The sequence below is a fragment of the Enhydra lutris genome, unplaced genomic scaffold (assembly GCF_002288905.1).
Source record: "Enhydra lutris kenyoni isolate GAN:26980312 unplaced genomic scaffold, ASM228890v2 scaffoldscaffold28, whole genome shotgun sequence".
Classification (NCBI taxonomy): domain Eukaryota; kingdom Metazoa; phylum Chordata; class Mammalia; order Carnivora; family Mustelidae; genus Enhydra; species Enhydra lutris.
In genome coordinates, this window is record NW_019154112.1 from 2,212,095 (window position 1) to 2,234,484 (window position 22,390).

Sequence of the window (22,390 nt, forward strand, 5' to 3'; positions counted from 1 at the left end):
ACACTCCCTTTGTCCTCACCCACTGACGAGTCCACCCCTACTCTGCTTTTAAAAACTCTGACTGTAATCTGGCTCGGGGTCCAAGTCCCTACTCCGCTGTGTCGGGTATACTTGGGCCCAGGCTTAAGCTTGTCAAATAAACCCTCGTGTGATTGCATTGGTGCTTGGCTACTTGGTGGTCTCTCAGACACAAAAACTCAGGCATAACAGAAATAAAGCTTTGCTTGACCTTCGTTTTATATCAGTCTCACTCCTTTAATCACAGACCCATTATTGGGGCATAACACATCCATCTGCTCAAGGTCAAATTGCCAGCAATTCTCTAGAAGGACTCTACTAATATTTTGGTATTATTACCACAATAACAAATTTTCAAGCAGGAAAAATAACGTGTAATCACAAATAAGAGAATGGCAGCCTGAGTAAAGTTTTTTTTTTTTTTTTTTAATTTTCTTTCTTTTTTTTAAAATTTTTTTATTTTTCCTGAGTAAAGTTCTGTTATGTCCAATGTCCAATTTTCTGGTCAACCCATACTGCAGAGACACAAGGAAAACTACCACTTTGGTTCCCAAATTTTACAAGAACCCCTATGAAATACTCCAGATAAATGAGTTTTAATCCTCCCCTTCCTCACCCTGGTTAATCTGGAAGGTAACACAGTAACTATCTTAGCTGTTAGCAGCTATGCACACAGTCACGTAGATGATTATTCTTCAAATACTTTATGGTGAGATATTTAAAATACCTTTTTGGAAAAAGGCACCTCCGAAGCCACAGTGATCTTGCTCTTGCTCCTTTCAATGGTTACAACCTCTCTACCAAGACTCACAGGTTTTCCATTCACTGATTCTCTCTTGAAGAAAATGCTTACAATTGGCAGCATCCAGGACTCCCATCTTCTACTGGGTGGGTGCACTCAAGGGTAAACTTCAGAACTTGCTTCTTTCCCCCTCTCTCCCTTCACCACAAGCTTTTCCAAGGATGCAATGGCAGCAGCAGAGGCAGAAAGAAAGTTCCCTTCTGCCTGAGCTTTTATCCACCTCCAGCCTTGCTGGCAGCCTCTCCCCTCTCCTGTCTCCCCCACTCCCTCCTCCTGTATCTGCACCACCATGGTTGTAGCTTGTACAACCAGCTCCTATACCATTCTGGATGCCTCCATCATCCATCGGCTGCTGCTTCTCCTGCCTTCACTATCAGGGAACAAATAGCACCCTCTTGGACTTAAGCCACCCACTATAGATTTCCCTATAGGTACCCCAGGTTGAAAAGAAATGACAATGAGGAACAAATTGATTGACTTTTAAGTGGACATAGGTGCAACATATTCTGTATTAAAGTTAATTTGAGTTTGTTGGTTTAATTAAGACAGGCATGTCTATCTCAATTAGCTCCCAACATTAAATATAACACTTTTATTCTACAAAGGTTTCCTGAAGATAAAATAGGTTCATGTTATCTCTCGCAATTTTTCAACAAAAGATGGTTTCAAATGATGGTTAAATTTGTCTTTCACTCTTAATGTCATAAAACAAACAGTGTGGCTGGGGGTAGGGGGGTAGGGAGAGGGTGGTGGGGTTATGGACATTGGGGAGGGTATGTGCTATGGTGAGTGCTGTGAAGTGTGTAAACCTGGTGATTCACAGACCTGTACCCCTGGGGCTAATAATACATTATATGTTTATAAAAAATAAAAAAATATATAAAAAAATTCATCTGTCTCAAAGTTTTTATGGATAATTGCTAAAATGGCTTTCACAGTCTTTGGTAACCTGAAACTTTACAGTTTTACTTGGATGACAAATCAGATTGAATTTGTTGGATAGCCAGGTCTTTTCCAAATTGGACAAAATACTGAATCATTAATTACTAAACATAAGGTTTACTTTCTTTTGGTTTCCTATTGCTGAGGGAACAGAGGGTTGGCTGATGACAAACCAAAAGCTGACACCCAGCAACCTTCTCCCACCCTCACTCCTGAGTGGGACATATTATGACATTCTTTAGGAATCTCCCAACTATCTTAATGTTAATACCTTGCTAGAGGGAAAAATGACATTGACAATGGCAAGGCCTCAAGGCCTTGTATGTCCTCTTTAGCATATGGAAGTTCTACTGAAACCTCCCTTTTCCTTCCCCCCACAACCAGGGTACATAACCTGCCACTCCTCACAACCCTAGGGCAGCAGATCTTCCTGCCCAGGGGTCCTGTCCCCATGCTTTATTTAATAAACCACCATTTTGCACCAAAGATGTCTCAAGAATTCTTTCTTGGTCATCGGCTCTGGACCTCACCCCACTGAACCTCATGTATATTCTAGAACTTCATCACTGTTGCAGAGAAGCTGAGGATATTTGGGTCTATCAGTAAACATACTTGATGCTTTATCAAAAGACGTATCACAGAAAAACATATTTTTACAAAGTAGAAAATGTATCAATAAATTTCAGGTCTAAAGAATTCCAGTGTAACACACAGTTCACAACTGGTTACTACTTAGTTTTCATTAGACACTAAGGTTTCTAAGTGTTAAAATTCTGCTAAATGTAATTAAGACTGTTGGAGATAATGAAAGCAACTCTGCAGGGGAAAAATGTGTTTTTGATAAGAAAGATACAAGGAATGGGAATTCTTTTTGTTGGGGTGGGGGAGGTAATTTTGTCCTAAAATAAGACTTGTAGTTTAGAGAGAAAAGCTTAGGCCAAAGCTGAATGAGGGGGGAAAAAAAAAGCTATAGTAGGATTGTGAAAGGAAATCATTGGGAAAGAATTTTATGTGTGGTCAGGACTAATGTTGAAATAGATTTTTTAAACAATTTTATTTAATTTTTTTATTATTTTTTTTATAAACATATAATGCATTTTTATCCCCAGGGGTACAGGTCTGTGAGTTGCCAGGTTTACACACTTCACACACTCACCATAGCACATACCCTCCCCAATGTCCATAACCCCACCCCCCTCTCCTGAACCCCTCCCCCCCAGCAACCCTCAGTTTGTTTTGTGAGATTAAGAGTCACTTCTGTTTTTTCATTTAAGATGGGTTTTCCCAATACTCCTGACTCTAAGTGGATGTTGGCAGAAATGCACATTTGAGGATAACAGCATCGGATGTGTTCAGGTATATCTAGAAGTCCTGGGTTTACCCAGAGTTTTAATATGTCCGACCAGATACCTGGGCAGAAACTTGCATGCATTGATGGTTCAGTCTTTGTTTCATTAAAACAAATGTAGCAGATCATTCAGAACAATCAAAAATGAGCACAAGCTGAGAGAGGCTTTGCTGGGAGCAAGGCCAGGTTGTTGGTCCCAAGCAGGAAAATGCTAGGGAGCTGCAGGACAGGGTGTGTGTGGTGGGATCCACAGGGTCCTTTAGGAGAATGTAATCTGACTCTTACACTTTTCAGTGATTCACTGGTCATATTGAGGGATCAGGAGAAGAAAAGCATGCAGAAGCTGGCATGTCATTCATGGGGAGGGGCCTGTGTCTGGGCCCTGTGTCCCTGCACCTCCGTGGTGGCCTGTGACTCATGCAGACATGAAGGAGGCCGTTGTGCTGAGGTGAGAAGGGTCTGGTCCTGTGGGCAGAGCAGGCTGGGAATGTTTCCAAAGGGCTGGGTGGGCTTTCTTGGCATCACAGTTGTGGGGCCCCCACTTTATCACCATACTGAGCAGTAGGAAAGGCTGTGCTCTTGCTGGGGACTATTGCCAGCCCTGAGCCCTGCTGTCTGCTCTGAGGCTCAGACCTGTGGACAGGTCCTGCCTCCTTCTCTGGAGGTGTTGACCTGCTTCCTGTCCTGTGTCTCCCCAGCTCTGAGGAAATGGAGGATTGCTGCAGGGGCTATTTGGTCTACCATCTCCCCTCCCTGCTTCTCTTGCAGCTGCCTGCTGGGGGCTCTGCAGGTGGTGGGTGAGAGCCCCTGGAGCTCTGCTGGTGTCTCCATCAGGACAGATGGCTATTGGTGGAGGCCCTGGCTCTAGATAGATTCTGAAGATTCCCCCAACTGCTATTTGAAATTATACACAGAAGAAGAATCCCAGAACTGCAAAATAAGGGCAGAGGAGCATGACAGTTCTCTAATGAGGAGTTTATGTCTTATAAAGTAAAAAATGTGAATTTCACTATGAAAAGTATGAAAATGAATTTCCCCTCATTTCTTGTTCCCTGTCTCTATTGGTATCTAACCACTTACTTTGTTATTAATTCATTACACCCCCAAATACCGACAGGGTGTCCAGTGTGTGTTAGGTGCTACTCTATGTACAAAATTGTAAGGGCCTACTTAGCCAGAGTGAGCCATTTTGTTGTTTATGCAGTAAACTTAGATTGAACCTGCCCCTTCCCCCAAGAGGAAAGCCCTTAGAAACAGAATTGGTGAAATATGGCCAAATAGCCACCGATAACGGAGTCCAGATTCAAGGACCTGTCCGGCCAGATGGAAACGTCCAATCAAGTAAAAGCGCACGTATTACCCGCCAGGGAGTGTGAGCCCCCGCCTTTTGGGCGCCAGACAAAGGCGCCAATTCTAGCCAAGGTCATAGGCTGAATTAGATGACTATCATGGGGTAAAATGTAATTCAGTTGGCCACCTGTGTGTGGCCAGGCTCAACTGCCTGGCCTTTACTCTATAAAAGTTAGTCTGTGAGGCTGGGGGGGGGGGGGGGCCCCTTTGCAAAGGAGGGCCCCGGCTGGTCAGTTTGATTCTTGATGCTTGGTGTGAAATAAAGCTTTGCTTAACCTTTCCCTTGTATCAGTCTTGTCCTTTTGTCTACGGACCCTTTCAGTGAGGGCTCGTCCCGGGATAAAATGGCGAGGACTGAGCCAGCATCAGAAAGCCTCCGGAGGTAAGATCTCAAGACCCCTTGAGATCCTATCTGTCTGTCTGCGGAGCTCCAGGGTAATAAAGCCCACCGGGGAGAAGCTGGACACAGTATAGCTCCCAGAGCTGGAGTGGATGCGGAGATGCCTCATCCCTCAGGGGGGTATTGCCAGGGGGTACGGTCCTCCCAGGCAATCAGGGGACTGAGAAAATCCCCAACATTGGGTGCATCAGGGGACCGAGAAAATCCCCACCAGCGAGTACATCTAGGGGACCGGGAAAATCCCCATCAACGAGCGTGTCGAGGGGACCGCAACCGTTGGGTTTACGGATGCACATAGGGAACCGAGAAAATTCCCCTCTGGGTCAATGGATGCTCATAGGGAACCGAGAAAATTCCCTACAGTGGCAGGTTAAAGGCCACTGGGTCTGGTTGTAGGGGGCCGGGTAACCCCTGTAGGGGCCGGAAAAGCCCCCACCCAGGGCAGGCTCTGGATGAGGGCCGCTGGGTTTGCGGTTGTCTTTGTCTTGTCTTTTTGTTGTCTGTTGTGTTTGAAGGAATGGGGCAAGCAGACAGTGAGGGGACTCTGATTTTCATCTCTCCCTTCCTCCTCATAGATGTGGGGCTTCTCCCTCTCTCATTTCCCATGTTAATGGCTATAACTGGAGCCAACTGGGGTTGGTCTAACTCGAGACAGAGACCGTAAGGAATATTTCCAAGCAGCTGCTGAAAATTCCTTTGTTTCGGGGACGTTTCCCTGTCTTCTCTAGCCTGACTTGGACTGCTTAACCCCTCCCCCTTGCTGGCAGGAAAGCATGGTGTCTGCTCCTCTGTTGGAGTTGATAAGCTCTAAAACTGGGAATCCTTTCTCTGCCTCCTGGCAGCACTTTGTTTCTTCTGTCTCCCCCTTCTCGTGCTTCTGCACCAATGTGCAGGCAGCCTGCATGACCAGCCTCTAGATCACGCACCGCAGCTCCTTCTCTCTTCACTGTCAAGCAGCAAGAAGAGCAGCCCCTGGACCTAACACCCCCCACTCCAGATCCTCCCACCCATGTCTCGGGTAAACATTCAAAATGGAGTGGGCCCAGGTAGAACGTAAATCAGTATTGGAACTAAGTTAAGTTTGTTGGTTTAATTAAGATAGACATGTCTTTGAAGTTACAGCAGTAAATGTAAAGCTTTTATTCTGTCAAAGTTTACTGAAGGGTAAATAAGCTCGTGTTATTTGTTAAAATTTGTTAGCAAAGAAATGACTAAACTGATGGTTAATTGTCTGTCTCAAAGTTTTAATGGGTAATTACTGAAGTAGCTTTTAAAGTCTTTGCTAACCTGAAACTTTAAACCAAACAGGATAAAATGCTAGAGCACTGGTTGCTGGAACTAGGTTTGTGCTTTTGAAATCTGTTGGTAAACATGTTTTGTGCTTAACAGATTCATAAATTTGGCATCTAAAGAATTCTGTTGTAACAGTTCACAATTGGTTAATAACTGACTAGAGGTTAAGGTGTTTCTAAGAGTACAAAATTCTGCTAAGTGTAACTAAGACTGATAGAAATAAGGGAAACAACTCTGTATGTAAAAAAGTAGAAGATATGTAATGAAGATTTAAGGAATGGGAATACATTTTGTTGAGGGTAAGAAAAGGTAATTTTGTCCTAAATGAAATGATGGTTTAGAAGGAAATGGCTTGGGACAAAACCCGAATACAAAGGAAAGTTGTAAAAGGTTTGTGAAGGGAAATCTTCAGAAAAGGAATTTTAGATATGGTCAGGACGGACTAAGGAAAAAAAAAGGGAGAAAAAGACGAAATGCTTGTTCTGTCTAAATAAGAAAGAAAGAAAAACAGCCTCCAAGGTGATTTAGCACTCTCCTGACCTGCCTCCACGTAGATTATACTTCCAAGTGAAAGGGCCATTTGGCCTTGAGAGATTAAGAAAGCAGCCCGACCTTGAGGGACTGCTAAAACACCCTGTTACCATCCTCCATTGCCTGTAACCATAGAAACTCACTCTTATTTGTAAAGAGTGAAAGGGGAGACTGATCACCTCCCATTAGCCAGGGATACCCAAAAAGGGGAGGGTGTCCAACCTGTTTGAATCTGAAGAGTGCCTGACTGTGTGAATGTGTTTGTATGGCTCCACCGCTTTGGCTACGGAGTCTGAGTGGGCTGCACCCTGAGTCTCGCGCGGCGTCATATAACATAACGGCATCTACTCCAAGGAGTAGCCTGGTCTGGGGTTTTATACGGACAGACCTTAGCTAAGATGCTCCTAAGTTCCCGCGAGGGATGTGAGCAGGACAGCATCTGAAAGATCCCCCTCCCTTTGTTTGCGATGTCATTCACAGTGGGAGAGAAACCCCAGAAAACTCATATCTTAAGACTGCATGCTTAAAAATAAAAAAGGAAAAGACACTGGTATAAAAAAGCTGGTTTTCTCTCTGTTTAAAAGAGCAAAGTTTTCTGGTTAATTGAAATGTAAAGGGTTTTCTCTTTGCCTACCCAGAAAACCCAATTTCTATGTTTTGTTTTATCAGGTGTTTAACATCCCTAATTATATTTAGGCATATGTTTTAAAACTTCCTAAGGTTTTAGCAATTGTTGACAAGATTTAAACCAATAATAAACCTTGGGTTACATTTGGGTAAATGCTGTAACTATTCTAGAGATTCTATGCATTTCCTAAAGTTTTAATAAGGTCATCATCTGGTAATTTAACCATATCTATTCTGAGTTTTTGTCATTTGTAATTGTTTTAATTCCCTTGTAAGATGAATTCTGCCTTAAAGGAACTTCATATGGGAGACTTTCAGGACAAATACAGATCTTTGATATATTAAAATCCTGGAATGGAAATGGGTAAGAATTTCCAGAAATAAAAGCTGCATTCGAACTAAACCAGAATTAGCAACATGGAAAGTAATATGGTACTAAATGAACTAAAAGATTATAGTGTTGTGTCTCTTAATGTTTTGTCTTATTTTAAACATTGCTGGTTCTCTAATGTTTGCTCTTCCAGACTAGGGATGCTTTTTCTTAAGTTATCTGTAACTTACAAGAGAGGTAAAAATATTTATTTACAAACAAATCAAGGCATTCAACTTTTCTCTCTATCTGAACCCTCTGAAAATCAGAAGGTCTCAGTAAGTATTCTTTCTTCCATGGCAATCAGTCATTTGCATAAGTTCAATAAGAATCTGTTTTCCTTGTAACAGGACACTATTGGAAATTGGTTATTTTACCAGGGCTTTGACTGGGATATCATATTTGAAAAGACTCAGATATGACCAAACAGTTTAAAGGAACTAAGGTTGACTTTATGAAACCTGGAGCCTTAAAGCCCTTTGGAACTATTGGCCTGATACCTTGCTTAGAGTTCCCAGCAGTCTCACCAGGTGAGTAAAGAATGTCACTCCTTGGTAGGTGCAGAGCCTCAGGAAGAGGAATTCGCCCAAGTTGACAGGTATTACAGGCATGTCTGATGGCAAGTATGTGGCTTGGCTTCTGGCCTGGAGAGGCTACTAAAAGTTCAACCTAGAGATTCCTTATAAGAAGTTCCAGCAAAGCAGATTCTAAAACGTCTATATGATCACACTCACTGTTCTTGCTGAGCTTATGTAAATAATTAGGCCAAGTTTGTCAAAACTGGACTTGTTTTTCAAGTAAATTAGTCCTAATTTGGCTATCTCTGGAAATGAGGGTTATTTTAGAGAGAAAAATTGTTTTAATAACATGGCTTTATGGGTGTTAAATTCTAGATTTGGTTGTCTTTAAATGTTTGTTTACCTAAGCTAGACAACTTGAGGCAAACTTCAGAGGAAGATTTAAAATATTTACAAAAATGGGTTAAACTAGACTATGAAGGGGACTGGGCTAAGACTAGGAAGAAATTAGTAAGCCAAATACATCAGGGCACTCATTTGGGGACATGCAAGCTTAAGGAGCTTATGGGCAAGCAGTTTCAGGTTTCTAAATTATGGCGTATGATTCAGGATATGGTTGATAGATGTGCTCAGTGTCAGGTGGTAAATGAGAAAAGAACTAAAATGGAAAGAGGGAAAAGAGATAGAGGTTTGGGTTACCTCTTGCGATCAGGTCAGACAATGACCCTGCATTTGTGAGTTCAGTCTCACTTGTATTGGCCAAAACTATAGGCACTAATTGGAAACTACATTGTACCTACTGGCCCCAGAGTTCCAGGCAAATAGAATAAACTGGACTCTTAAAGAGACCTTGACAAAACTAATTCTGGAGGCTGGTGGTGGATGGGTGGCTCTCCTTCCTTTCGCCCTCCTCACGGCGTGATGTACACCCTATTTAAACAAGATGACCCCATTTAAAATAATGTTTGGGAAACAACCCCACCCGCTCTGCCCTTGGCTACAAGAGGTTGCCCTAGCAAAAATAATTGGTCAGTCTGTACTTCAGTCACTGCAGGCATTACAGTCTGTCTAGCCCACGCAGGGACCCAAACTGCCCACACTGAGACAGAGGCAGAACTGGAACCACATCCTTACCAACCCGGGGACTTGGTTTGGATATGTCACCACCAAGTGGGAAACTTGGAGCCTCGCTGGAATGGACCTTTACTGTCATTCTGACCACCCCCACAGCAATGAAAGTAGAAGGCATCCGGGCCTGGATTCATGCAGGTCACCTCAAACGAGCCAAGGATAAAGACGACCCCCAGAGATGGAAGCTGCTGCCAATGGACCCTGCGGATCGTGGACTAAAGCTAAGACTCAAAAGACTATGAGTTCATTGTTGTTCCTATTGTTACCTGTTTTTGTAAGAGCTTCTAAGTCACCTCATAAGACAGAAAAGTATAGGTGGGAAATTAAACAGAATTAGGAGAAATAGAAAGGTTATACAAAGTGGTGAATGGCTAACTCATCAGTCAACTGTGCAATTTAATGTAACCTTATGCCAATTGGCACCCATTAACCCCTGTTTAGATGACTTATAACCCTTTACAACAGAAAAACATAGAACTGGCTAAAAAGTCAAGGATTTGACTAATCTCCAAAGAAAAGGGGGGAATGTAAGGGCCTACATAGCCAGAGTGAGCCATTTTGTTGTTTATGCAGTAAACTTAGATTGAACCTGCCCCTTCCCCCAAGAGGAAAGCCCTTAGAAACAGAATTGGTGAAATATGGCCAAATAGCCACCGATAACGGAGTCCAGATTCAAGGACCTGTCCGGCCAGATGGAAACGTCCAATCAAGTAAAAGCGCACGTATTACCCGCCAGGGAGTGTGAGCCCCCGCCTTTTGGGTGCCAGACAAAGGCGCCAATTCTAGCCAAGGTCATAGGCTGAATTAGATGACTATCATGGGGTAAAATGTAATTCAATTGGCCACCTGTGTGTGGCCAGGCTCAATCACATGGCCTTTACATCATATCAAAAAAATGGGCAGAAGATATGAATAGGCACTTCTCCAATGAAGACCTACAAATGGCTATCAGACACATGAAAAAATGTTCATCATCACTAGCCATCAGGGAGATTCAAATTAAAACCACATTGAGATACCACCTTACACCACTTAGAATGGCCAAAATTAGCAAGACAGGAAATAACATGTGTTGGAGGGGATGTGGAGAAAGGGGAACCCTCCTATACTTTTGGTGGGAATGCAAGTTGGTGCAGGCACTTTGGAGAACAGTGTGGAGATTCCTCAAGAAATTAAAAATAGAGCTTCCCTAGGACCCTGCAATTGCACTACTGGGTATTTACCCCAAAGATACAGATGTAGTGAAAAGAAGGGCCATCTGTACCCCAATGTTTGTAGCAGCAATGGCCACGGTCGCCAAACTGTGGAAAGAACCAAGATGCCCTTCAACAGAAGAATGGATAAGGAAGATGTGGCCCATACACACTATGGAGTATTATGCCTCCATCAGAAAGGATGAATACCCAACTTTTGTAGCAACATGGACGGGACTGGAAGAGATTATGTTGAGTGAAATAAGTCAAGCAGAGAGAGTCAATTATCATATGGTTTCACTTATTTGTGGAGCCTAACAAATAGCATGGAGGACAAGGGGAGTTAGGAGAAGGGAGTTGGGGGAAATTGGAAGGGGAGGGTGAACCATGAGAGACTATGGACTCTGAAAAACAATCTGAGGGGTTTGAAGCAGCGGGGAGTGGGAGGTTGGGGGAACCAGGTGGTAGGTATTGGAGAGGGCACGGATTGCATGGAGCACTGGGTGTGGTGCAAAAACAAGGAATACTGTTATGCTGAAAAAAAAAAAAAATGTCTGTGAGGCTGGGGGGGTGGTCGCCTCTTTGCAAGAGATGGCCTTGGCCGGTCAGTTTGATTCTCGATGCTTGGCGCAAAATAAAGCTTTGCTTGACCTTTGCCTTGTATCAGTCTCGTCCTTTTGTCTATGGACCCTTTCAAAATGACAGTATCTGTATTCACAGAGCTCTTTCTGACAGGTGACAGGGAGTAGTAAATATCACAACCCCATTCAATGTATGACTGTTGGAGGAATGGAGAGCATGGGACAAGGAAGTAGAGGAGGGTGTGGAAGGGAGAGACGCAGGAGGCTGTAGGCAGGCTGTAATGCTCCATAAGGTGGCCAATGTAGGTAGTGAGATGGGAGTGAAGCGTGGTGGAGGCAGTGTGTCATCCTGTGAGGATCCCCCTGGATTGAGGGATTCTATGATGCGGAGCAGCCAGAGAAAGCTGGAAGTGTGCTTGTGTGTCCAGGGAGCCAAGGAAGTAAGTGTTGGCTGTAGCAGAGTGAGGGAGAGGGAGAGAAGCAAGGGTTAGGGGGTCAGAGAGCAGTGACGGGTCATCCCTATAGGGCCTATAGACCATGTGCGGAACTGTGGAGCCATTGCAGGGCTTTGTGCAGAGGAGGGACATGGTTTTGTTTGTGGATTGAAAGAGTCATGCACAGAGGTTTTGGAGAGAATAGTCACAGGGAGTGTAGTCACTAACATCCCACAGGTGAGACATAGAGTGACTCAGCCAAAATTGAGTAGCACAAGGGGTGAGAAGTCACTCTTCTGAGGTCCAGCATGGGTTTTTCTTGCAGAAGTGTCCTGTTGTGACATGTCCATCATTTCTCAGAAGACCAAAGACTCTGAGGGGGTGGCGACAATGAAGTGAACCTTTTGTTGTAAGAAGTCGTGATTTGTGTCCTATAGGTGATGGAGTGGGGTCAGGCTTTAACAGAAATAGCTGTGGAGGGGCACCTAGGCTGCTCAGTGGGTTAAAGCCTCTGCCTTCAGCTCAGGTCATGATCCCAGAGTCCTGGGATCGAGCCCTGCATCAGGCTCTCTGCTCAGTGGGGAGCCTACTTCCTCCTCTCTCTGTCTCTGCCTGCCTCTCTGCCTATTTGTGATCTCTGTCAAATAAATAGATAAAATCTTAAAAAAAAAAAAAAAGAAATAGCTGTGGACTCTAGGTTTAGTGCAAATGTAATTCACCAGAGTACTAAGATATGGGGACAAATATCTAACTTAGGAGTAGGCGTGGGTAAGTTCCTGAGTTGGCTGAATGAGCAGAGAGTTCCCACCTAGGCCACAGGTGTTTTGTGGTCAGTTTTCAGTCCTGTCCTAAGAGGAGGCAGGTTAGAGCTGTGGATCTGAGTGTGGTCCCTGGAGCATTAGTAACAGAATCCCCACCACCTCCTTAGAAATACACATTCTTAGACCCACCCCAAAACTATTGAACCAGGAGCTCTGGGGGTGGAGCCCAGCCTTCCTTGTTTCACAGGACTTTCTGGTGATTCTGATGCCTGTGGAAAGTTAGAACCACTGAGTTAGAGAGTCCTTCATGGAAGGGCCTGGAGTCAGGAGCACAGGCTACTGAGAGAGTCTCTTTGACATCATTGCTGGGTCTCAGGTATGTGGTAAGAGGATCTTGCCCAGAGTGGTAAAAGCTGAGCCCTTTGGGTCAAGACCTCCTATCTGACATTTATCCCGACTTGTCTGGGCCTCCCACCTGAGAATGTGTTCCCCTCACTGTCCTGCATCTCTCTTGTGTTCTCACCCTTATGTCTGTGTCCACAGAGGTGTTCATGGTGATTGGTTCCTCAGAACCCATTGCGGCAGCACTGGGTGGGGACATCATGCTGCCATGTCATGTGTTCTTGGCCATGAATGTGGAGAACATGGAGCTCCAGTGGTTCCGCTCAAATTTCTCAGAAGTGCCACTTCCAGTCCGCGATGGGAGAAGAATTAGGCACAAACAAGTCAGCTGCAAGAGATTGGGAACAGAGGACAACAGTCGAAAAGGACTGCTGCCACGAGCAGCTCCACAGTCTCACTTTTATTAGATAGAAACAATAGCCAGCAGAAGGACCCATGCAGGTCAAACGTTAGTCAAGTCTTGCGGAAAAGGAAGGAGGAGGATAAAGTTTATAGTTAACCAAGCACATTCAAAGGAGTCATCTAATTAAAAATGGGCACTTCTGGGAAGAGAAAGGAGAGATAACGGAAAAGGGAAGCAGCGGGTATTTCTTTCCACCCTGAGCTGACCGGCGTTCCTGGGTGCTCGGCTTCCCTGAAGGAGGCCGCGTTCTGCCCTGGGCGGGCTGGGCATTCCCAGCTGCCCGGCTTCTGTGAAGGGGCAGACTTCCACCCTGAGCAAGCCGGGCATCCCCCGCTGCCCAGCTTCACGGTCGTATATCGTCCTTCTCCCCAAAAACCTGTTGCCGGTATATGTATTTTTTAAGGCCATATCTAAATGTGCTTGACAACTAGTAAAATCCTCCAGGGGTTACAGTTTAAGTAACAAATTGTTCCGAGGGGCAGCAGCAAGAAGCAGTGTTCATCTATCAAAACCAGCAGGAACAGAGGGAAGCGCAGTTGGCCCAGTACACAAGGCGGACCTCACTGGTGAAGGAATTCCGTCACCTAGGGAGAGGCCATCCTGCACGTCCACAAGGTTCAGGCTTTCAACAATGGGCTATGCACCGGGGCTACATATACCTATATACCTATCTGTTTTGTGTGTGTTGAGTTTTAGGAGTTCTTTATAGATCTTGGATATTAGCCCTTTGTCTGGAGTGTCATTTGTGAATACCTCTCCCATTCTGTGGGTAACCTCTTTGTTTTGTTGACTGTTTCCTTTGCTGTGCAGAAGCTTTTGATCCTGATGAAGTCCCAAAAGGTCATTTTTGCTTTTGTTTCCTTTGCCTTTGGAGACAGGTCTTGAAAGAAGTTGGTGTGGCGGATGTTGAAGAGATTACTGCCTATGTACTCCTTTAGGATTTTGACAGATTCCTGCTTCATGTTGAGGTCTTTTATCCATTTTGAGTTTATCTTTGTGGATGTGTAAGGGAATGGTCAAGTTTCATTCTTCTACACATAGCTGTCCAATTTTCCCAGCACCATTTATTGAAGAGACTGTCTTTTTTCCATTGGATATTTTTTCCTGCTTTGTCAATGATTAGTCGATCATAGAGTTGTGGGTCCATATCTGGGCTCTCTACTCTGTTCCACCAGTCTATGTGTCTGTTTTTGTGCCAGTATCATGCTGTTTTGGTGACCATGGCTTTGTAGTAAAGGTTGAAATCAGGGAACGTGATGCCCCCACTTTTGTTTTTCTTTTTCAACATTTCTTTAGCAATTAAGGGTCTTTTCTGGTTCCATACAAATTTTAGGATTGTTTGTTCCAGCTCTTTGAAAAATGCTGGTGGAATTTTGATCTGGATGGCATTGGAAGTATAGATTGTTCTAGGCAGTATAGACATTTTAACAATGTTTATTCTTTCAATCCATGAGCATGGAATGCTTTTCCAGTTTTTGATCTTCAACTTCTTTCATGAGTGTTTTGTAGTTCCTTGAGAATGGATAGTACATCATTAGTTTTTGATGTAGTGTTCAGTGATTTATTATTTGTGTAGAATACCCAGTGCTTATGACAACACATCCCCTCCTTAATACCCATCACTGGGCTAAACCAGACCCCCACCCTCTCCCCTCTGAAACCCTCAGATTGTTTCCCTGAGTCCATAGTCTCTCATGGTTCATCTCCACCTACGATATCCCCTTCAGGTTTCCTTTCCTTCCCCTAATGTCTTCCATGCTATTCCTTATGTTGCACATATGAGTGAAACCATATAATTGTCTTTCTCTGCTTGACTTATTTCACTTAGCATAATCCCCTCCAGTTTCATCCATGTCAGTGCAAATGGTGAGTATTCTTCCTTTCTGATGGCTGAGTAATATTCCACTTATATATGAATCACTTCTTGTTCATCTGTTCATCTGTTGAAGGCATCTCAGCTCCTTCCACAGTTTGGATGTTGTGGACATTCCTGCTATGAATATTGACTTCTTTTCACTACATCTGTATCTTTGGGGTACATACCCATTAGTGCAATTGTGGGGTCATAGGCTAGCTCAATTTTTAATTTTTTGAGGAACCTCCACACTATTTTCCCAAGTGGCTTCTCCAACTTGCATTCCCACCAATAGTGTCAGATGGTTCCCCTTTCTCCACATCCTCTCCAAGATTTGTTGTTTCGTGCCTTGTTAATCTTTGCCATTCTAACTGATGTAAGGTCATATCTCAATGTGTTTTTTTTTTTTAAGATTTTATTTTTTATTAGACACAGAGAGAGAGTTCACAAGTAGGCAGAGCAGGAGGCAGAGAGAGAGGGGAAGCAGGCTCCCTGCTGAGCAGAAATCCAGATGCAGCGCTCAATCCCAGCACCCTGAGATCATGACCTGAGCTGAAGGTAGGGGCTTAACCCAGTGAGCCATCCAGGCACCCCTCAGTGTCGTTTTGGTATTTATTTCCCTGATGGCTAGTGATGTTGAACATTTTTTCATGCGTCTGTTAGCCATTTGGAGTAGTATTCAGTTACTCTTAACTGGGTTTGCTCATACATCATTGGTCATGTTGGGGAAATATAATTAAAAGGAAATCTCTGAGAAATCTCCTTCACACAGAAAGTGGGAAAGAAAACCCTTTTATTATAGAATTAGATTTACCAAAATGTGATGTGTATCACAGACAATCTTTGAAGAGATGCAAAGACAAAGAAAATGACTCTTTTCCATAGCCATGCAGACACAGCTCATTACACACATGTTCTCAGGATAGATGGTTACTAGCTCTCGCGTAAGTGGACATGACAGCACCATCTGTCACAAACAGTTCACCCTAGATTTACATAGTAATAGGGTGACCATCTATGTTAGGTAGTTGACCTCATCCAGAAGAAAAACAAATTCTCCCATTTTTATAACAGGAAGTGGTTTTACACAAGGACCTTGGTGCCCACAGAGGTTTGGCCCGTACCCTGGCACAGGAAGGAAGAGAGATGGGTGGTGTTTTCCTTGAGTGAGTGGTTCAATGAGAAGGCTCCCAACTTTTGAAGAAGATATTCCTGGATCACAAAGCTGGCAAAAGGCCTATCTGTATTTTTCAATGGACTTATGTACGTTTCAAAGAGGAGAGAAAGCACCCACAGTCACAAGCACCCACTTCACAATTAATGATGGGAAAAAAAAAAAAGGAAGGGACTTTTCCCTTATTTTCAACAGGGACAATTAGCCTCTTTGCCTTCATTTTTATTTGTCCTGACAGTGGACCTTGGCTGGGTTTGCTCACATGGGTGTTGTTTAGCTAGCTCTTGGCTGGTCTAGGACAACTTTGGCTAGGAAGGCAGTGCTAGCCTGAGCATGTCCTTTTCATGGGAGAGGGCAAGGCAAATGGCAAAAGTAGTTTCCAACCACTGCTGGAGTCATATTCCCTGAACTCTCAGTGGCTGAGCCAAGTCACATGATGGAGCCTAGAAGCAGTGTGTGAAGGCACTAACAGTATGTGGCCGAGCATGAGCTGGATGTAAGGAAGGCTGAAGTATTGGAATGTTTTCATCATCAGGCAATCAAAGATGGGACCAAGTATGAACCTGTTCAGGATTTGAGTTTGAAGCATCTGTGAGGAATTCAGGCAGAAGTAACTGTCAGGGATGTGAATATTAGGGAGGATGCTCAGGAGGTAGTTAGATTTTTTGAAGGTGAATGGATGTACCAAGTGGCAGTGGGTGTGCTGATGACCTGGAGAGTGTGTGAGGTGAGAAGAGCAGAGAAGGATGGAATCTGAGAGCAAATTCCTCCTTCTGTCACTCTGGACAATGGACTTCCCACCCTCATGTGTGGGGGGAAGGGCCTGCCTTCTTTGCCTACCATAGTTCCCCATGCTCCTTCTGTTTGTTTTCTGTGGTAGGAAGCCTGCTTTGTTCCCTGCCATGATCACTCCCCATTGGAGCCCTCAGAATGCAATGCTTTGCACAGGAAGATGTGCCCAGGAAGGCTTTGCCTGCATCCCTGGGCTCTGGAAGACCTCCCTGTACTCTCCAGCTTCTCTCTTTCAGATATGGGCTCTGCCCCTCAAGTGCACCTCACAGGGTTAGAGGAGGACGGGTTCCAAGTGGTGTGTAAGGGTCAGGGTGGTTCCCAAAGCCCCAGGTGCAGTGGAGAGCCCTCAGGAGAGAGAAGTTCCTGACATTCTCTCAGACCCATGCCCAAAATGTTGAAGGGCTCTTCAGTGTGGAGGTCTGCACTGCTGGTGACATGTTGCTCTTCAGAGAATGTGACCTGCTCCCTTCTTAACCCAATCCTGAGTCAAAAGAAATCAATAGTCATTTTAATCCCAGGTCTGTTCTGTTTCCCTCTCCCTGTAGGGCCATAGAGAGGGACTGGGAGTCCCTGGGTGTGCTGGGTGGACTCTTCTGGGCTGTGCCTCTGACTGTTTTTTGGCCGGACACAGAGGACTTCTTTCCCTGGACTTCTCCCTGGATGTTAGCTTTCATGGTGATCCTGACCTTGTTGATATTCTTACTCTTTGGGACTGCCTACTACACCAAGAGAGAACAAACTGCTAAGTGCCAGGAGATGAAGGAATGGGAGAAACTCCATAGGGAAAAGGACGAGAACCAGTGGGCAAAGGAGGAGGCCCTGAAAGCCAGAGATAAGGGAGGGCAGTGGTCATGGTCTGTGAGTATGACAGCTGGTGCAGAGAAAAAGTGTATAGAGGGCCCTTGCCTGGGGCAAGTGGCTGAGGAGGTCCAGGGAGGACATGGAGCTATGGAGGCTTGATGGATCTGGAGCTATAACTTCTAGGATACTGATATGTGCACTTGTGGGTTTGTCTGGTGAAATCTTTGCTGTTCTTAGAGATGGGGCTTCTTGCTTATTTCTTACTCTCTTTCAGATGAACTCCAAGCAGATCTCAGTAAGTTCTGCTTTTTCTCTAGAAGTTTCTTTGTCCTCTTTGGAGGAGTGGTTCTTAGCTCACCTGTTTCCTGTGTTGCCTTTCAGACTGGAGGAAATCTGTTTACCTGACTGGTGAGTGACTGTCCAGGTCTTTGGGTCTTTGTTCCACCTAAGTCAAGATGTCCCCTCTCCTTGTTTCAGGCAGAAACATGTGGACCCTTCTCTGGGGCAGAAGCAGAAACTGGTGGGAGGAAGAACCCTGTTTCATGAGCTTTCTCCATTCTAGGCCACTGTTCCCACCCAGTTCTTGGGAACCTGGGGGTGATGGTGGTTCCTGGAGTCTGTTATGCATCTTGGGGTTATTCCAATGCTGACCTGCGTGCCATATTGCTAGCTCCTTAGCCTTCAGTGCAACTAGTTCTGTGAGCCCTTGGACTCCAAAAGCCAGCTGCTCTGAGACTTCAGGAAGAGAATTATATAAGTTAATGGGGTCAGTAAAATTAGGAGCGTAACCTTAGCTTCATAATACCAACCAGGGAGAGTGTGTTTTCTCCAGTTCCTGGAGAAATTGATGGGTAGAGGACTGGACAGACTATGTGTGAGAATGTGGTGGAATGAGCTGTCAATGCACCCAGATAGTGATTGTGTTATCTGATAAGGATTGGTCACTGTTACCCTAGAGTTCACCTCACATCCTTGCCTGAAATTATCTCTCCTTTTGGGTTATTTCTCAATGATCTCTGTGTTCAACATCATCAGGTGTAGTAATGATATTTTTATGATTATGGAATTTTATATATTTTATCCCTGTAATTTTTTAATACAGTGTATGTCAGCACATGGCAGGTTATTTCCTTTCCAGCCTCTCCCCACTCTGCAGTTAGTGTTACCTGTAGCCCAGAAGGCAGGCAAGGGTCAGTAGATGAATGCTGAGCAGGCTTGTTCTGACTGAGGTCTCACCAGCGTGTGTTCCTTTTATACATCTGTGTGCAGGTAAACTACTCAGTTTCCTGTTACCTTATCTCCCCAGGTTCAACTCAGCCACCTTCTATGTCACAGACCGTACACCAGGATGGGGTTGGTGTCCATGCTCCCCTTGTCACTTTTGTCTTTTTTCTCTTAATACTGTAAGGACTGTCTTTGGGAACACAGATCTGCCTCCATTCTGACCCATTCTCTACTGTAGGTCACTGTTAGGGTTACCAACACCCTCTGAACCCACTGCTCAATTCATATGTTTAATTGGTGCATTGACAACAGAGAGGTCATTTATAAGGAGAGTCTGGAACAGGATAGTGACTTTATAAATCAGAAACTGTTGTGTGTAGAGGATTTCAGAAATCAAGCTTGCCTGCTTAGGACTCAGGTCTTCCTAGGTGGATTCTTGGTTCTGAATCCAGTTTCCCCTGAAATTCCTACTTTTTTTTGTCTCTGGTTTTGATTTTCCTGTTTCTTGCTAGACCTCTGGCATGTTGGTCTTTATTTTGCTTCCTCATTCTCTGACTCCCTGTGGGAACTGGGTTTCTTCCTTTAAGCCTTCTTAGGTGTTGAGGAATTAAATACTTTAGAGCAGGTGATCTGAATCTGAGAGGCAGAGCCACCAGGATATTTGTGGATTCCTGGAGGTGGGGTCTGTGAACCACCTGCAATTATATACAATATCTTTTGTATATTGTTGCATAAGAAGTGCAATAACTTATATATGTTATAATCATATTATATTATTTAATATATATTATATATTAAATATTTAAGATTATGATGTATAATGTGTATGTGTTTTTAAAAATAGCTACTGACAATTTTTCACAACCATTATCTTTCCTTTTAGGAGAATATTGCTCTTACCTGATGGGCTTAACTTGGTTGGGTTTATTGTGAAGATGCAAAAGGAGAAATCTAGAAGAGTTAAAACTTTTTACTAGGGATAAGTGGAGTTCAAATCAGGAAAGAAAAATGTGTTAGGAAAAGAGGAGGAGTGGAGAAGGAAAATGTAGAGCCTGATATTCCTTTGGAGAGATTATGGGCAGATAAGAGTGGTAGAAGTGAGACCACAGACTTGTGGTCTCACTTCTACCGCAGTAGATGTATACAAGAGGCAGTATACAAAAGGGTGTGCAAGTTATTTGCATGTATGAAAAGTAATAAACTCCTGAGACCTGTTTGAGAGATTTCTGAGAGGACTTATACTTGTTTTAGGCTGTTTGAAAGTAATCATGTAACCAGATTTGCCTCTGATAATGAGATCATCTTGATCTTCCAGTGGTGTGGGCACAGGAGAGTGGTCTGGGGATCGTAAAGCAATGAAGAGTTATGCAGAGGTTCCCTTAGTACTGGGTGGGTTGAGAATCTGGGCCCTTTGAACCTGTGTAATATGTTCTTTTTCTTTTTGGCTGTTTCTATTTATGATCAGAGATATAAACTGTGAGGGTAGAGAAAGGGAAGCCAGAGGTGAAGGAAACCAGGGGTCCAGATGTGTTATCCTCCTTAGAGATCCTTGCTGATTCTTGGGATGTATGTGAAAAATGATGATCAAATAATCATATTTAGCATTTCCCCTTCTCTGCTGAATTGATGTGCATGATATAATTAATTAATTAATTATAAAATATTTTTTCCCATGAAGCATACTAGTAAAATATTTTTATTATGTTATGTTAGTCATCATACAGTACATCATTAGTTTAGTGTTCCATGATTCATTATCTGCATTTAACACCCAGTACTCATCACAACACATCCCCTCCTTAATACCTATTACCAGGCTATCCCATCCTCCCACCCCCACCCTTCTGAAATGCTCAGATAGTTTCTTGCTGTCCATAGTCTCTCATAGTTTATCTCCCTCTCTTATTCCCCCCACTCTTCAGTTTTCCCTTCCTTCCCCTAATGTCTCCCGTACTATTCCTTATGTTGCACATATGAGTGAAACCATATGATCTTTGTCTGCTTGACTTATTTCAGTTAGCATAATCCCCTCCAGTTCCATCCAGGTCAATGCAAATTGTGGGTATTCATCCTTTCTGATGGCCAAATAATATTTCATTGTATATATGAACCATATCTGCTTTATATATTCATCTGTTGAAGGACATGTTGGCTACTTTCACAGTTTGGCTATTTTTTTCTTGAATTAAAAAAAAGATTGTAGGGGCCCCTGGGTTGCTCAGTTTCTTAAGCAGCTGCCTTTGGGTCAGGTCATGACCCCAGGGTCCTTCGATTGAGCCCCACATTGGGCTCCCTGCTCAGTGGGGACACTGCTTCTCCCTCTCCTCCCTGCTTTTGCTGTCTCTCACTATCTCTGTCTCTCTCTCAAATATATAGAATCTTTAAAAAAAAGATTTTATTTATTTATTTATGTATTTAGAGCCATTGGAGCAGGTGGAGGGTTGAAAATCTCAAGCAGATTCCATGCTGAATCTGGAGCCTGATAGGGATCTGGATCCAACCACTCTGAGATTATGACCTGAGCCCAAATCAGGAGCCAGATGCTTAACTGACTGTTGCAGATGTCATTGCTTTAAAGTATGTGTTTTATTTATTTTTTTTTCTTTTCTTTTCTTTCTTTCTTTTTTTTTTTTAATTTCTTTTCAGTGTAACAGTATTCATTGTTTTTGCACCACACCCAATGCACTATGCAATACGTGTCCTCCTTAATGCCCACCACCTGGCTCCCCCAACCTCCCAGCCCCCGCCCCTTCAAAGCCCTCAGGTTGTTTTTCAGAGTCCATAGTCTCTCATGGTTCACCTCCGCTTCCAATTTCCCTCAACTCCCTTATGTGTTTTAAAGTATGCCTTGTGTACTTGTATTTTGATCTCCCCCATTCTTTTCAAGAAAACCTAGCTTTGATGATGGATATGTGGCTAAGGATTGAGAAAACATAATTTGAGTGGAATCTGGGCATAGATTCTTCTTTTCAGGTTGTTATACAGCCTCTCAGTGGTGTTAAGCTTTATGGCTTGGCTTTTATGGGAAGGCTATATAGCATGATGGCCGTGTGGTGTGTGTGTGTGTGTGTAGGTGGGTGGGTGGGTGGGTGTGTGCGTGTGTGTGTGAGAGAGAGAGAGAGAGAGAGAGAGAGAGATAAATGCATCAGGGAATGTTTCCATAAGATATTTTCCTGTAACTCCTGCATCAGTGTATTTCAGAAGACTAGATATAGACCCCAATGTGTTCAGACTTCTCAAAGCCTTAACAAGAAACATGTGGTTCTTTTGTAGATTGGTGGAAGGAGACATTTCTGCCTTGTGAGTTACTTTGAGTTCTTTCTGGGTCCTCCTACTGCTGCTCCAGGGTGGCTGACCTCACCTCAGCTTGCTGTGGTGACACAGATGTTGGCCCACCAGTGGTGGTGGGTTCACATGGGGTGGTGAAAGTCACATAGGTG

The 22,390-nt window shown here is 43.9% G+C and overlaps 2 pseudogenes; one reads left to right on the plus strand and one right to left on the minus strand.

The window, feature by feature from the left end:
- Positions 1-614: 614 nt before the first annotated feature.
- LOC111152438 lies at positions 615-1,111 on the minus strand (annotated as a pseudogene).
- A 2,707-nt stretch (positions 1,112-3,818) lies between these two features.
- LOC111152439 lies at positions 3,819-18,142 on the plus strand (annotated as a pseudogene).
- Positions 18,143-22,390: the final 4,248 nt, after the last annotated feature.